General features: G+C 37.4%; 1 pseudogene; it reads left to right on the plus strand.

Annotated features, from left to right (window-relative positions):
* Window positions 1–2,091: 2,091 nt before the first annotated feature.
* On the plus strand, window positions 2,092–2,346 carry LOC109489038 (annotated as a pseudogene).
* The last annotated feature ends 10,974 nt before the right edge of the window (window positions 2,347–13,320 follow it).

Here is a 13,320-nt window from a genome sequence, read left to right on the forward strand (position 1 = left end):
CAGGGCCTGGGATAGAGCCCCACATCAGGCTTTGCGCTCAGCATGGAGTCTGCTTGGGATTCTCTCCCTCCCTCTCCCTCTGCCTCTCCCCCCAGTCAAGCCCTCTCTCTACTCTCTAAAACGAATAAATAAAATCTTTTTTTTTAAAAAAATGCTATGATTCTCAAAGTTGATGTTTGTATCAAGCACCAATCATCAAAGCTGTATCAACACCATTTTTTGGATAGCTCTTCACCTTTGGGTCCAACCTAACAAGACCCTGCTTAGACCAATTCTCTCAACCCTGTTCAATAGACAGGAAACATCCACTCACTATATGACAAATGTGCAAGGCAAAATCTTTGCATTGGATTAATTCTACTGAGTAAACCGCTCTTTGAAAAAAAAGGTCTACCTCTTCCAAGAAGAAATTCCTAAGTGGCTTCTGTACAGAGGTGACTTTTGGTTAAATATATCTCCTGCTTCCTATCTCTTCACCATTACAAATGAAACAGCTGACAAACTGAAGTTTTGCTGACCAGGAGACCATGCACAAAGTCCATGACTGATGGATTTGGTCCTTTTCTGACTCTTTCATTTCTAGGCTTTTGCATGTGCCATTTCATCCACCCAGCATATTCTTCTTTCCTGATGGAACTATTATCCATCCTTCAAGGCCCAGTTCAAAGACCATGTTCCTCCATGAAATCTTCTAGAGTCTAGCCAGTTGTAAGTTTCTTTCACCCTTCAGCTTCAACAGTGTTAATTCATACATTTCCATTGACCTTTATCATATATTTCTTTTCTTTATTTGCATACATATGTCTAGAAACCTTATCTTTTTCATGTTTGGAATCTTCATAGCACTTAACGCGGTATGTTACAGGTGCTCAGCAAACACTGACTGGTTGGACGCTACCTATAGACTATGGCATGAACCAGTAGATGCTACCAGTGAGATGAATCCGATCATTTAAAGCATATGCCTTGTCTGTGTCCCCCACAACCACACTCAGAGTAGACAACGTTGGATCTATTTATCTGAACAGATTCTTTGTTTTGCATTACCTTCACAATGTTTAAATACTCTAGATCGGAAAATGTGAGAATGAGAAACCCAGGAAATCAAATAGGATCATCTTTGTGTATTATAGAAGGAAAAAGCTACTTCTTATACTGGATTTGGTGCCGTCCTTAATGACCTAATGGAAAGAAAAACAGGCTTTGGGATGACTTCAATAGTGTGCTATGAAGTTTCCCAAAGATAAACAATCAAACAACAAACAATTTCAAAAGCCATTATGGGTAATCTCAAAGGACACTAAACTGGACCAAATCTCATTGCAAACAAACAATTTTGGGTAGGAGAATGGTTGGAAATACACAAACATGGACCAATACCAATTTGCAACTTCTGTGAAGAGAAAGCGGATGGGCTTTGGGATTTATCAAAGTTATTTATAAAACTCCACAGAGCTGTGGATTAAGAATAAAGTATTAGAGAACTGGCAAGATATAAAATCCATTGGCTGATGTTATTTAAAACTGAGGAGTTCACCTTAAATGTTGAAAGGGGTCCCTCTGTTTTGCCTTGAAGAATTAAGTGATACATATTCAGAATCACCAGAGCCAATAGAAGCACAGAGGAAAATTGGCAAGCAATATTTGCCATGAATAATTAATATGGGATTGGCTAAAGCCAGATTCCAGGTAATTTTTGATGTAAAACCATACTCACTGAATTACCTCCAGGGAAGTTCCCCATGTGTTAAATGGAACCCAGAGTCCCAAGATTCTGGACCTTGCTCTTGGAAAGAGAAAAAGCTGGCCACATTTCTGATGTTATCACCAGAAACTCCTGCTCACATGCTGAGTGATTTACATGCCCCATCTTCCCTTTTTCTCAAATTAAAATCATATAAATACAAAATGGTCATTATTTTAACCAGTTCAACACATTTCACTGAAAACATCTATGCTGTATTAAGACAAAAGATGATTAAGAGAAAGATGATGGGAGCACTGTGCAGAAGAGGCCAGAAAGACCCCCGCCTGACCAAATCCCGCACGCCTGCATCCTGGCGTCCAGCGCCTGCATCCCGCATCGTCCCCATGCCCAAGAGAAAGGCTGAAGGGAATGCTCCAGGTAGTAAGGCCAAGGCGAAGTTCTGCAAGTTTATCTGCTAAATCTGCTCCTCCAGAGCCTGAGTCCAAGCCTAATAAGGCCTCCGCAAAGAGGGGAGATAAGGTACCCAAAGGGAAATGGGGAGAGCTGATGCTGGCAAGGACGGGAATAACCCTGCAGTAAACAGAGATGCCAAAACACCCCAGGCACAGAAAGCCGAGGGTGCTGGCGATGCCAAGTGAAGCGTGTGCATTCCTGACACCTGGGTACTTGAAGTGACTGTACAGTGTGAAATACTATTTTTTATCAAGTTCTCTAAAAATGCAGAATTTTGTTTTAACTTTTTTTAAGCTATGTTGTTAGCACACAGAACACTTCATAGTTGTTTTGGGGGAAGGACATATGTTACTAATAGAATATCTCCGAAGCCAGATTGATACAGGGGAGAAACACTTTTCCCTTCTACTTTTGAGAAACTTCCTCTTGGTTCCCAGGAGGACTCCTTGATGTTGACACACATTAGCCACCTTGACACAAATGCCTTGTGGTGAGGAAACACTACAATTCATATTTTATGTCCTCTTCTCCCTCTCTGCCTTCACCATAGACTTGACTCTCTTAAACCCAGAGACCTATTGGAACCTGACCCCAAAACATGGCTCCCAGTATGTCAAGCAATCTGGAGTCTACAGCATCACCATGGAGATGGAATCCCTCAAAAGAGTTCCTTTTTTACCTTGTGGACCTTCAGATGGATAATTCTGCCATCTTCATTTCATTTCCAGAAAGTCAGGATTGGCTTGTGAGAAGTTGTTGAACAATATGCTAAATGCGAAACATCAACCCCCTGTTCAGAGAATCACATGAAGACTCCATCGGGTTTTTTTAATGGCTTTCTGACTTTGGTAGTCCATTGAAGAAGGGAGTTTAAAAGTTGTTGTACACAGCTAATGACTGTCTGCCCATGCCGGCTTGAAATACCGTGACTGTTTATGAAAAGTATCCTTAATAACGCTGGATACAGTATGAAAAAAAAAATACAGAGATGATTAAGACATCGTCCCTATTCTCAAGAAGCATACATTATATTAACAATAATTACAGTAGGGGCGCCTGGGTGGCACAGCGGTTAAGCGTCTGCCTTCGGCTCAGGGCGTGATCCCGGCGTTACAGGATCGAGCCCCACGTCAGGCTCCTTTGCTGGGAGCCTGCTTCTTCCTCTCCCACTCCCCCTGCTTGTGTTCCCTCTCTCGCTGGCTGTCTCTAGCTCTGTCAAATAAATAAATAAAATCTTAAAAAAAAAACAAAAACAAAAACAATAATTACAGTAAAACGTGATGAATACCATAATAGAAATAGCAGAGAAGCACTCTTACCCAATGAAGAGTGAGGCCTCCAGCCCTGGTTGTGGTTTTTTTTTTTTTATCGTGTTGACAAATCTAGAGCATTTGCATCTGCATTTAATTCTGAGGCCTGTTTGTTGATTTCTATGAAAAAGATGACGGAAATTTAGATTGGGATTTTGTTCAATTGGTAGATCAACTTGGAATGAATTGACCTTAACAACATTTAGTTTTATAACCCATAAATATGTTATAAATATCTCCATTCACTTGGTTCTTCTTTAAGATCTCATCAGTATTTTCAATGTAAAAGTTTTGGATATCATTGGTACATTTTAAGTATATTGTGTTTGGGGCAGTACTGTACAAAGAATTTAATTTTATTTTCTCGTTTGCAGCTAACATATAAAAATACACTTTACATATATTATAAATATATTTTATATGTATTTTAATTTTTCTCTTACAGTTTGTTGATACTGGTAGATTATATTGATTAATTTTCAAATGTTGAATCAACATTGCATAATAGTAATAAATCCACTAGTCATGGCATGTAATTTTTTTCCATATATATTGTTGGATTTGGTTTGATAACAGTTTGTTGAAAATTTTTACATCTAAGTTTGTGAGAGATGCTGGTTTGTGGTTTTCCTTTTTATACTATCTTTATCTGGTTTTGGTATCAGGGTGATATTGGCCTCATACAATGAATTGGGAAATGTTTCCTCTTCTGCTTTCTGGAATAGATTGTATGAAATTGGGGTTGACTCCTCTTCAATGTTTCATAGAGTTTTCCATGGAAAATATCTGGGCCTGGAGATTTCTTTTTCAGGAGCTTTTTTTTTTTTTTTTAAAGATTTTATTTATTTATTTGACAGAGACAGCCAGCGAGAGAGGGAACACAGGCAGGGGGAGTGGGAGAGGAAGAAGCAGGCTCCCAGCGGAAGAGCCTGATGTGGGGCTCGATCCCAGAACGCTGGGATCACACCCTGAGCTGAAGGCAGATGCTTAACAACTGCGCCACCCAGGCGCCCCTCTTTTTCAGGAGCTTTTAAACATGAACTCGATTGCTTTACTGCTGATAGGGTTATTAACTATTGGTTGAGTTTGGTAGTTCGTGGTTTTTAAGGAACTGGTCCATTTCTTCTAAATTGTCAAATTTATGAAGATAAATGTGCTCACAGTATTTTTATTATCTTTTTAAGGGCTGTGGGATCTGTAGTGTTATCCCCTTTTTCATTGCTAATATAGGGGATTTCTTTCATATATATATATATATACATTTTTTAAAAGATTTATTTATTTGAGAGAGAGAGTGCATGCACATGCACACATGTAGTGGGGAGGGGCAGGAGAGGGTGAGAGAATCTCAAGCAGACTCCTGCTGAGCCTGAAGTGGGGCTCAATCTAATGACCCCAAGATCACAACCTGAGCCAAAACCAAGAGTCAGATGCTTAGCCCACTGGCACCACACAGGTACCCCATATATATATATTTTTAAACATTTTGTTTTTTAAGTAATCTCTACACCCAACATGGGGCTTGAAATCACAACCTGAGATCAATAGTTGCATGTTCCACAAACTGAGCCAGCCAGGTGTCCCTCTTTCTTGCATATTTTTATTTTTGTCAGTCTTACCAAAGATTTATCCATTTTATTGATTTTTTTAAAGGATGAGGTTTTTTCCATTGATTTTATCTATTATTTTTCTATGTTCAAATTTACTGATGTCTGCTCCTTTCCTATTTCCTTCCATCCACTTACTCTAAGTTTATTTTGCTCTTCTTTTTCTAATCGCTTGAGGTAGGATTGAAGTTTGTTGATTTCAGATCTTTCTTCATTTCTTCATTTCTAGTATAAATATTAGTGCTATAAATTTCCCTCCCAGCACTGCTTTAGCTTCATTCCATACACTCTGCTTTGTTGTTTTTATTTTCATTTAGTTAGTTTTTTTTTCTTTTGAGACTTCTTGAGTCACAAATTATTTATACTCTATATTATTTCAACTCTTTCAAATGTGTTGAGGGTTTTTGTTTTGTTTTTTTTTAAGGCCAGGTTATGGCCTCTCCTGGTGAATGTTCCATAGACTCTTCTGCTGTTTGGGGGTAGAGTATTCTATGTATATCAAGATTCTGTCATTTGATTATGTTGTTGAAATAGCATGTGTGGGACACTTGGGTGGCTCAGTTGGTAAAGCATCTGACTCTTGATTTCAGCTCAGGTCATGATCTCGAAGTTGTGAGATTGAGTTGGGCATGGAGCCTGCTTGAGATTCTCTGTCTCCTTCTCCTTCTTCCTCTGCTCCTCTGCTCTCTCTCTTTAAAAAAAAAAAAAAAAAAAAAAAGCATGTGTAACATGTGCCAAGAGGGGATATAATTGTGGATACGTCTATTTCTCCTTTCAACTCTATCAGTTTTTATTCCACATAATCTGAGCCTCTGTTGTTTGGAGCATACACCCTGAGGATGCTTACATCTTCTTGGTGGATTCATTCATTTATCATTATGTATGCCCTCTTTGAATCTAATAATTTTCTTTCTCTGAAATCTACCTTATCAGATAATATACACTCCTGCCACTATTGATTGTTTGCATGATAAAACTTTTTTATTCTTCTTACTTTCATCCTGAAGTTAGTTTCTTATAGTTGGGTCTTAAATACTCTACCAATCTGTCTTTTTATTGATGTATTTAGATCATTTACATCACAGAACTCTGTCTTTTTTATTATTTCTTTAGGTTTCCTCTAAATCTCATTTCTATGTTTATCTTGTTTTGATTTCCTGCGCATTACTTGAAAAATTTTTATGATTCAATCCTGCCTTATTTACAATATTTTTTAATTCATAGCTATTATAGTTTTCATTATGGTTACTCTGGGTATTTTAACATAGATATGTGACATATAACATTTATTGGTATCATCATTTTACTTTTTGAGTGTAGAAATCTTAATTCATTTAGAACATTCTATTTCCCCCACTTCTAAGTATCACTGATTTGGACATCAAGTGGTGTGATGAGAAGAATAGTCTTGTGTGTGTATCCATATTCCTGCTTTGTCCATTCATCCTTCTTCCTTCTTTTTTTTTTTTTTAAGATTTTATTTATTTATTTGACAGAGAGAGAGAGAGAGACAGCCAGTGAGAGAGGGAACACAAGCAGGGGGAGTGGGAGTGGAAGAAGCAGGCTCCCAGTGGAGGAGCCTGATGCGGGGCTCAATCCCAGGACCCTGTGATCACACACTGAGCAGAAGGCAGATGCTTAATGACTGAGCCACCCAGGCGCCCCCTTCTTCCTTCTTGATACTCCATTTGAAGAAATTCCTTCACCTAGTCTTGAAGGGTAGATCTGCAAGTCACAAATTTGTTTTGTTTTCCTTTGACTGAAAATATTATTATTTCCCCATTAATCAGGAATGATAGTCAACAGATCTAGAATTCATGGTTGACAGTTGTTTTCTTTCAGCATCTCAAAAATAATGTGGCACTTCCTTCTGGTCTCCATGGTTTCAGATGAGAAATCTGCTATCATTCAAATTGGTGTCTCTCTATATATAAAACATATTTTCTGACCAGCTACTTTCAAGATTTTTTCCTATATCTTCATTTTTCAAAGTTTAATTATATGTATCTTGGAATGGATTTCTTTGGGTTTATCATATTTGAGATTGCTCAGCTTCTTGGATCTGTATATTTGTATCTTTTACCAAATTTGAAAAGTTTTTAACCATTATTTCTTCAAATGCTTTTTCTGTCTTCTATTCCCTTTCTCCTTCTGGGCCTCTGATGATACAAATGCTGTATTTGTCATGAGTCAGTGAATCTTATTGTTCTGTCCTCAAGTTTACTAATTCTGTTCTCTCATTTCTGCTCCACTCTTGACCCTAACTAACAAGTTTTTAAAATTTTTGGTATTTCTTTTTTTTTTTTTTAGTTCTGGGATTCCCATTTTTGGTTTTTTATAGCTTCTATTTTTTTCTATTGAGATTTCCTTTTTTTTTTTTTCATTTTCACTTGTTTCAGGAGAATTTGTAATTGATGGTTGAAATCTTTATAATGGATGCTTTAAAAATCTGATTTATCTCAATAATGTTGGTGTCAATTGATTATTATTTCTCAGTCATTGTGATATTCTTAGTTCTGATATTTCAGGTGATTTTCAATTGTATTCAGCACATTTTGTCTTTTATTAGGACACTATGGGGCCTATGTATATTTTATTTTGGCAGTCAGTCACCTTAATTAGGTTTAGTGTGTGGGTTTTGGATCACATTTGCGGGTTATAGTTTCAACGGCAGTTTAATTTTCAGAGAATTCATGACATTATTTTTATTTGCTTGGTTTATCTGGTTCCTCTGGTGCTATCTGATAGGACAAAAGAGGTTTCCCCAGGCCAGGCCACCAGATGTCTCCTGGTGAGGGAGGGATGTAGTAGGATCTTCCTACTGGGGAGATCCTAACTGCCTTGTTGTCTTTGAACGAGGGAGGAAAGCTTTGAGCCCCTGGGGGACAAAGAAGCTTCCTGAACCAGGCCACCTGATGTAGTTGAGGCTCTCCTGCAAGGCTCTACTTCGTGTGCCTTTGTACCTCTTGGCAGGAATGGAGGATACCAGGTCTGGCAAGAAAAAAGAGACATCAGTTGGGTTTTAATGTTAAACCAATCTTGCATGCCTGGAATAAACGCTACTTAGTCATGAAATCTCTCCTTTTTATATTGTTGCATCTGATTTGCTAATTTTTTGCTAAGAATTTCTGTATCAATGCTTCTGCGTTTTGTATCGGTGCGTCTGAGTTTGGGTGTTAGGGTTATGCTGGCCTCATAAAATGAGTGAGAAAGTATTCTCTCCTCTGTTTCTTTTTTTTTTTTTTTTTTTTTTTTTTTTTTAAAATTTTTTTTTTTTTTTTTTNTTTATTTGACAGAGATAGAGACAGTCAGTGAGAGAGGGAACACAAGCAGGGGGAGTGGGAGAGGAAGAAGCAGGCTCCCAGCAGAGGAGCCTGACGTGGGGCTCGATCCCGGAACGCCGGGATCACGCCCTGAGCCGAAGGCAGACGCTTAACCGCTGTGCCACCCAGGTGCCCCTCTCCTCTGTTTCTTAATAAAGATGGTGTAATAGTGGTTTGATATCTTCCTTGCATGTTTGGTAGATTTCACCAGTGAAACCATCTGTGCCTAGAAGGCATTTTATTTGTGGGAAGATTTTTTTTTAATTTTATTTTATTATATTATGTTAATCACCATACAGTACATCCCCAGATTCCGATGTAAAGTTTGATGCTTCATTAGTTGCGTATAACACCCAGTGCACCATGCAATACGTGCCCTCCTTACTACCCATCACCAGTCTATCCCATTCCCCCACCCCCTCCTGTGGGAAGATTTTTGATAATATATTTAATTTTTAATAGATATGGAGCTATTGACATTTTCTGTTTCATCTTGTATTAGTTAGGTAAGTTGTATATTTTAAGAAATTTGTCAGTTTCATCCAGCTTGTTGAACGTTGGCATAAAGTTTATAACATTAAATTGTCCTTTTAATGCCTATAGGATCTGTAGCAAAAAAACACCTATTTAATTTCTGATATTGGTAATTTGTATTTTGTTTTTCCCTTGATCCTTCCTACCTAGAGGTTTGTGAATTTTGTTGATCATTTCAAAGACCAACTTTTTGATTGGTTAATTTCCCTTATTGTTTATCTCATTGATCTGCTCCTCTTTTTTTTTTTTTTAAGATTTTGTTTATTTATTTGAGAAAGAGAGATTGAGAGCGAGCTGCGGGGTGGTGCAGGGAAGGAGCAGAGGGAGTGGGAGCAGACTCCTCACTGAGCAGGGGGCCCTGAACTTGATCCTAGGATCCTGGGATCATGACCTGAGCTGAAGGCAGATGCTTAATTGACTGAGTCACCAGGCACCCCTCATTGATCTGCTCTTATACTGATTTTTTTCTTCTTATTTTGAAGTTTACTTTGCTCTTATTCTAGCTTCTTGTAAATATACAATGTTTGGTCATTGATATAAGTATTTAAAGCTTTATCTTTCCTTCTGAGTGCTGTTTTTGCTTCATCCCACGAATTCTGACAGGTTGTGTGTTCTTTATCATATGGTTCAAAATATTTTCTAATTTTCCCTGTGATTCTTTTGCTTCATGAATTATTTAGAAGTAGTTGTTTAATTTCTAAGTATTGAAGGTTTTTCTAAATATTGTGTTGTTATTAATTTTTCATTTAATTCCTCTGCAGTCAGAAAACAAACTTTAAATTTATTGATACCTGTTTTCTGACCTTGCTTATGGTTTATTTTTATGAATGTATCATGAGCCCTTAAAAAAATATGTATTCTATAGTTCCTGCTATAGTAACATAAATATCGGTCAGGTCAAGGGGGTTGATTGTGTTGTTCAAGTTTTCCACATCTTTACTAATTTTTTTGGTCTAGTTTTTCTATCAATTCTTGTGATGTAATATTAAAATCCAGCACTATAATTGTGGAATTGCCTTTCTCCCTTGAATTCTGTCAATTTTTTCTCAGTATTTTGAAGCTGAGAAGTAAGAAACAGCAGGATATAGCAAGAGGCTTACATTCAAAGATATGTAAGACTGGGCATGAAGTAATGTTGGAGCTATTAATTTTCATCTTTATTAAATAATAATTGTGTGGGTAGTAATAATAGCATTATCATGCTGTTCCCAGCTTATACTGTAAGGCTTTATTACAATAAAAACAGTGTTATCAGGAGAATCTGCAAGCATTTCCAGAAAAAAATTATCATTAGATGGAGTTTAAATGAGATCCTTTATAGAAAATTATCTTAAAGTGTATAACATGAGTAGGAGTTATCATAATCATCATCATTATACAATCATAAATAGAGTCGTCTTCTACCCAATTCCATGCTAGAGAAGGCTGTGTTTTATCAAGACATTAGTACTCCTAAACTTTATTAGAGCTGTTTTAAAAACTCTTTAAAGAGTCATTAAACTTGTAGTCATCAGGACCTATTTTCTAGGGGAAAAAAGGGGAGTGAGGAGATGAAACTGTTTTGAAAATTGCAAAAGGTACATTATATGGAATACAATATGCCAAAATAAATTAAATAAATCTATGCATAAGCATATGGAAAGTTAACTAGAATACATGGTTAAATGAAAAAAAAAAAGTTGGAAAAACATGTACTAAGGTTTTTAAGAAATGACCAAGTCCAGGGGCGCCTGGGTGGCACAGCTGTTAAGCATCTGCCTTCGGCTCAGGGTGTGATCCCGGCGTTCTGGGATCGAGCCCCACATCAGGCTCCTCTGCTATGAGCCTGCTTCTTCCTCTCCCACTCCCCTGCTTGAGTTCCCTCTCTCCCTGGCTGTCTCTATCTCTGTCGAATAAATAAATAAAATCTTTAAAAAAAAAAAAAAAACTAAGGACAGGNAAAAAAAATCTTTAAAAAAAAAAAAAAAAGAAATGACCAAGTCCATAGCCGCCTATGTTCATTTGTATCAGCTTAGATCCGGAATGAAATTGTTAACTGTGGACAGCTCTGAGGAAGGGTATTTCAGGATAGGAAATTGGCTGGGGGGTAGGGGGCAGGGATGAGAGGGGCCCTTTCACTTTTTACTTTCTAGAGTGTATATTATTTGTGTCTTCTTTGACAACCAAAGTGCATTATTAAACAATATTTTTTTTAAGTCTGAGCAAAAAACAACTGATCAAAAAAGTGGAAAGTATGTAAAAAAAAAAGGTTAAATTTTCTAATATTGGGACAGAGCAGAACCTTGAAGTGAGACAAAGAGGAGCTCCTCAGTGAATTTGCCTCTATAACGCAAGGCTGGGTAAGCTTACTGGAGTGTTTTTTTTTCATAAGTGCATGAAAATAATCTTCTCTGAGATTAATGATAATTATACATTGTAACTTGTTTGTTTTATTGGATTTTTAATCAAACTTAAAAAAACTAAGCAAACACAAAGCTACCTCCAGAGCACTGCAGCACAATAGCAGCCTTCTTCTGTGCTGTCCTTTATGAGATTAATTAAATTAGATTGCCTCTGAGGGGATCAGGAATTCTCCAGAAGCCCAAAGGAAGAAGACACAGCAACATTGAATCAGGACTCAGTTTGATGGGGTGGTCAGTGAGTCACACAAGGAATTGCTAGCAGCCTATAGCATCTTTAAGCAAATTCATTTTCTCCTAACAAGATATGCCAGCCTGCTCAAGCATGGTCATTTAGCATGTGAAGATAGATGTGTATAACGGAAAGTGGTATTACCATTGTGTTTGAAAGCAGGCACTTTTGGTTGGCAACCTAACAGCGATTTTCCTACCCTGATTTCTTGCCAGCAGAGACTTCCTTGTGTTCCCAGGGAAGCTGAAAACCCCAATACTCAATTTCTGAGCCTCCTTGACATTAGGGTGTGGTGATATGACCCAGTCCTGTCCAATGGGACTTGAAGGGGAAATTTCTTTGGATAAAGAGAGAAATGACTGAGAGAAATCTCTTTCTCCCTTCCTGCTTTTGAACAATGTTGCTTTTTTGCTACTGCAGCAGCCGTCTTGTAACCTTGAAGGAATAGTTCAATCGTTGCTGATACACTGTGGATCAAAGAGCTGAAAGATGGAAAAAAGTCTAAGCCCATCAGTCAGCTGGGAACCCCACCTTGGAGTCACCTACTTCTGTACTTCTGTTTCTTTGCCTTGGGATATAGAGGGGTCTGTTCAGGGGTTGAACAGAAAATGTGGACAAAGAAAAGAGGTCAGGTGTTGTCCACATCTTTGGCATAGCTAAGAGGATGGTCAGTGTTAGAGCAGAGATTTTAAGTACGTGAACAAGGAAACACTGTAACAAAAAAAAGTGTGGGACTGACATGAAGATATATATATATATCTATATATATATATATATAGATATATATATATATCGAATTGAACAGAGTCCAGAAATAAACCCGTACATCTATAGTCAATCGATTTTTGATAAGTAGGCCAAGATCATTCCATGAAGAAAGAACAGTCTCGTTAACAAATGGTTCTGGGACAACTTGTTATCCATGTGCAAAAGAATGAAGTTGGACCCTTAACTCATACCATATACAAAAATTAACTGAAAACTGGGGCACCTGACTGCCTCAGTCAGTAAAGCATGCAACTCTTGATCTCAGGGTCATGAGTTTGAGCCTCACATTGGGCATAGAGTTTATGTTCAAAAAAGTTAACTCAGAATGGATCAAAGACCAAAAGACTAAAACTATAAAACTTAGCAGAAAACATAGGAGTAAATCTTCATGACCTTGGATTTGGAAGTGATTTCTTAAATATGATGCAAATACCACAAGCAACAAAAGACAAAACAGTTAAATTAGACTTTATCAAAAGAGTGAGAAGACAAAGCACAGAATGAGAGAAAACATTTGCAGATTGCGTATCTGATAAGGTTATTTAATATCCATAATATATAAGGAATACCTATAATACAACAATGAAAAGACAAATGACCCAATTTAAAAATGGGCAAAGGACTTGAATAGACACTTCTCCAAAGAAGATCTACAAGTGGCCAACAAGTACATGAAAATATGTTCAATGTCATTAGACATTAAGGAAATGCAAATCAAAACCACAATGAGATCACACCGACTGGGTTGGCCATAGCAACAACAACAGAAACCCCAAAAACCAAACAAAAATGGAAAGTAAGTGTTGACAAGGAGGTAGAGGAATTAGAACCTTTATATGTTGCTGTTAGGAATGCAAATGGTGTAGTCATTATGGACTCCAGTTTGGCACTTCATTAAAATAAACATAAATTTACTGTATGACCCAGCAATTCCACTTCTAGGTATATACCCAAAAGAATTAAAAAGAGATATTGAAACAAATACT

This window comes from Ailuropoda melanoleuca, chromosome 4, assembly GCF_002007445.2.
Source record: "Ailuropoda melanoleuca isolate Jingjing chromosome 4, ASM200744v2, whole genome shotgun sequence".
NCBI lineage: Eukaryota > Metazoa > Chordata > Mammalia > Carnivora > Ursidae > Ailuropoda > Ailuropoda melanoleuca.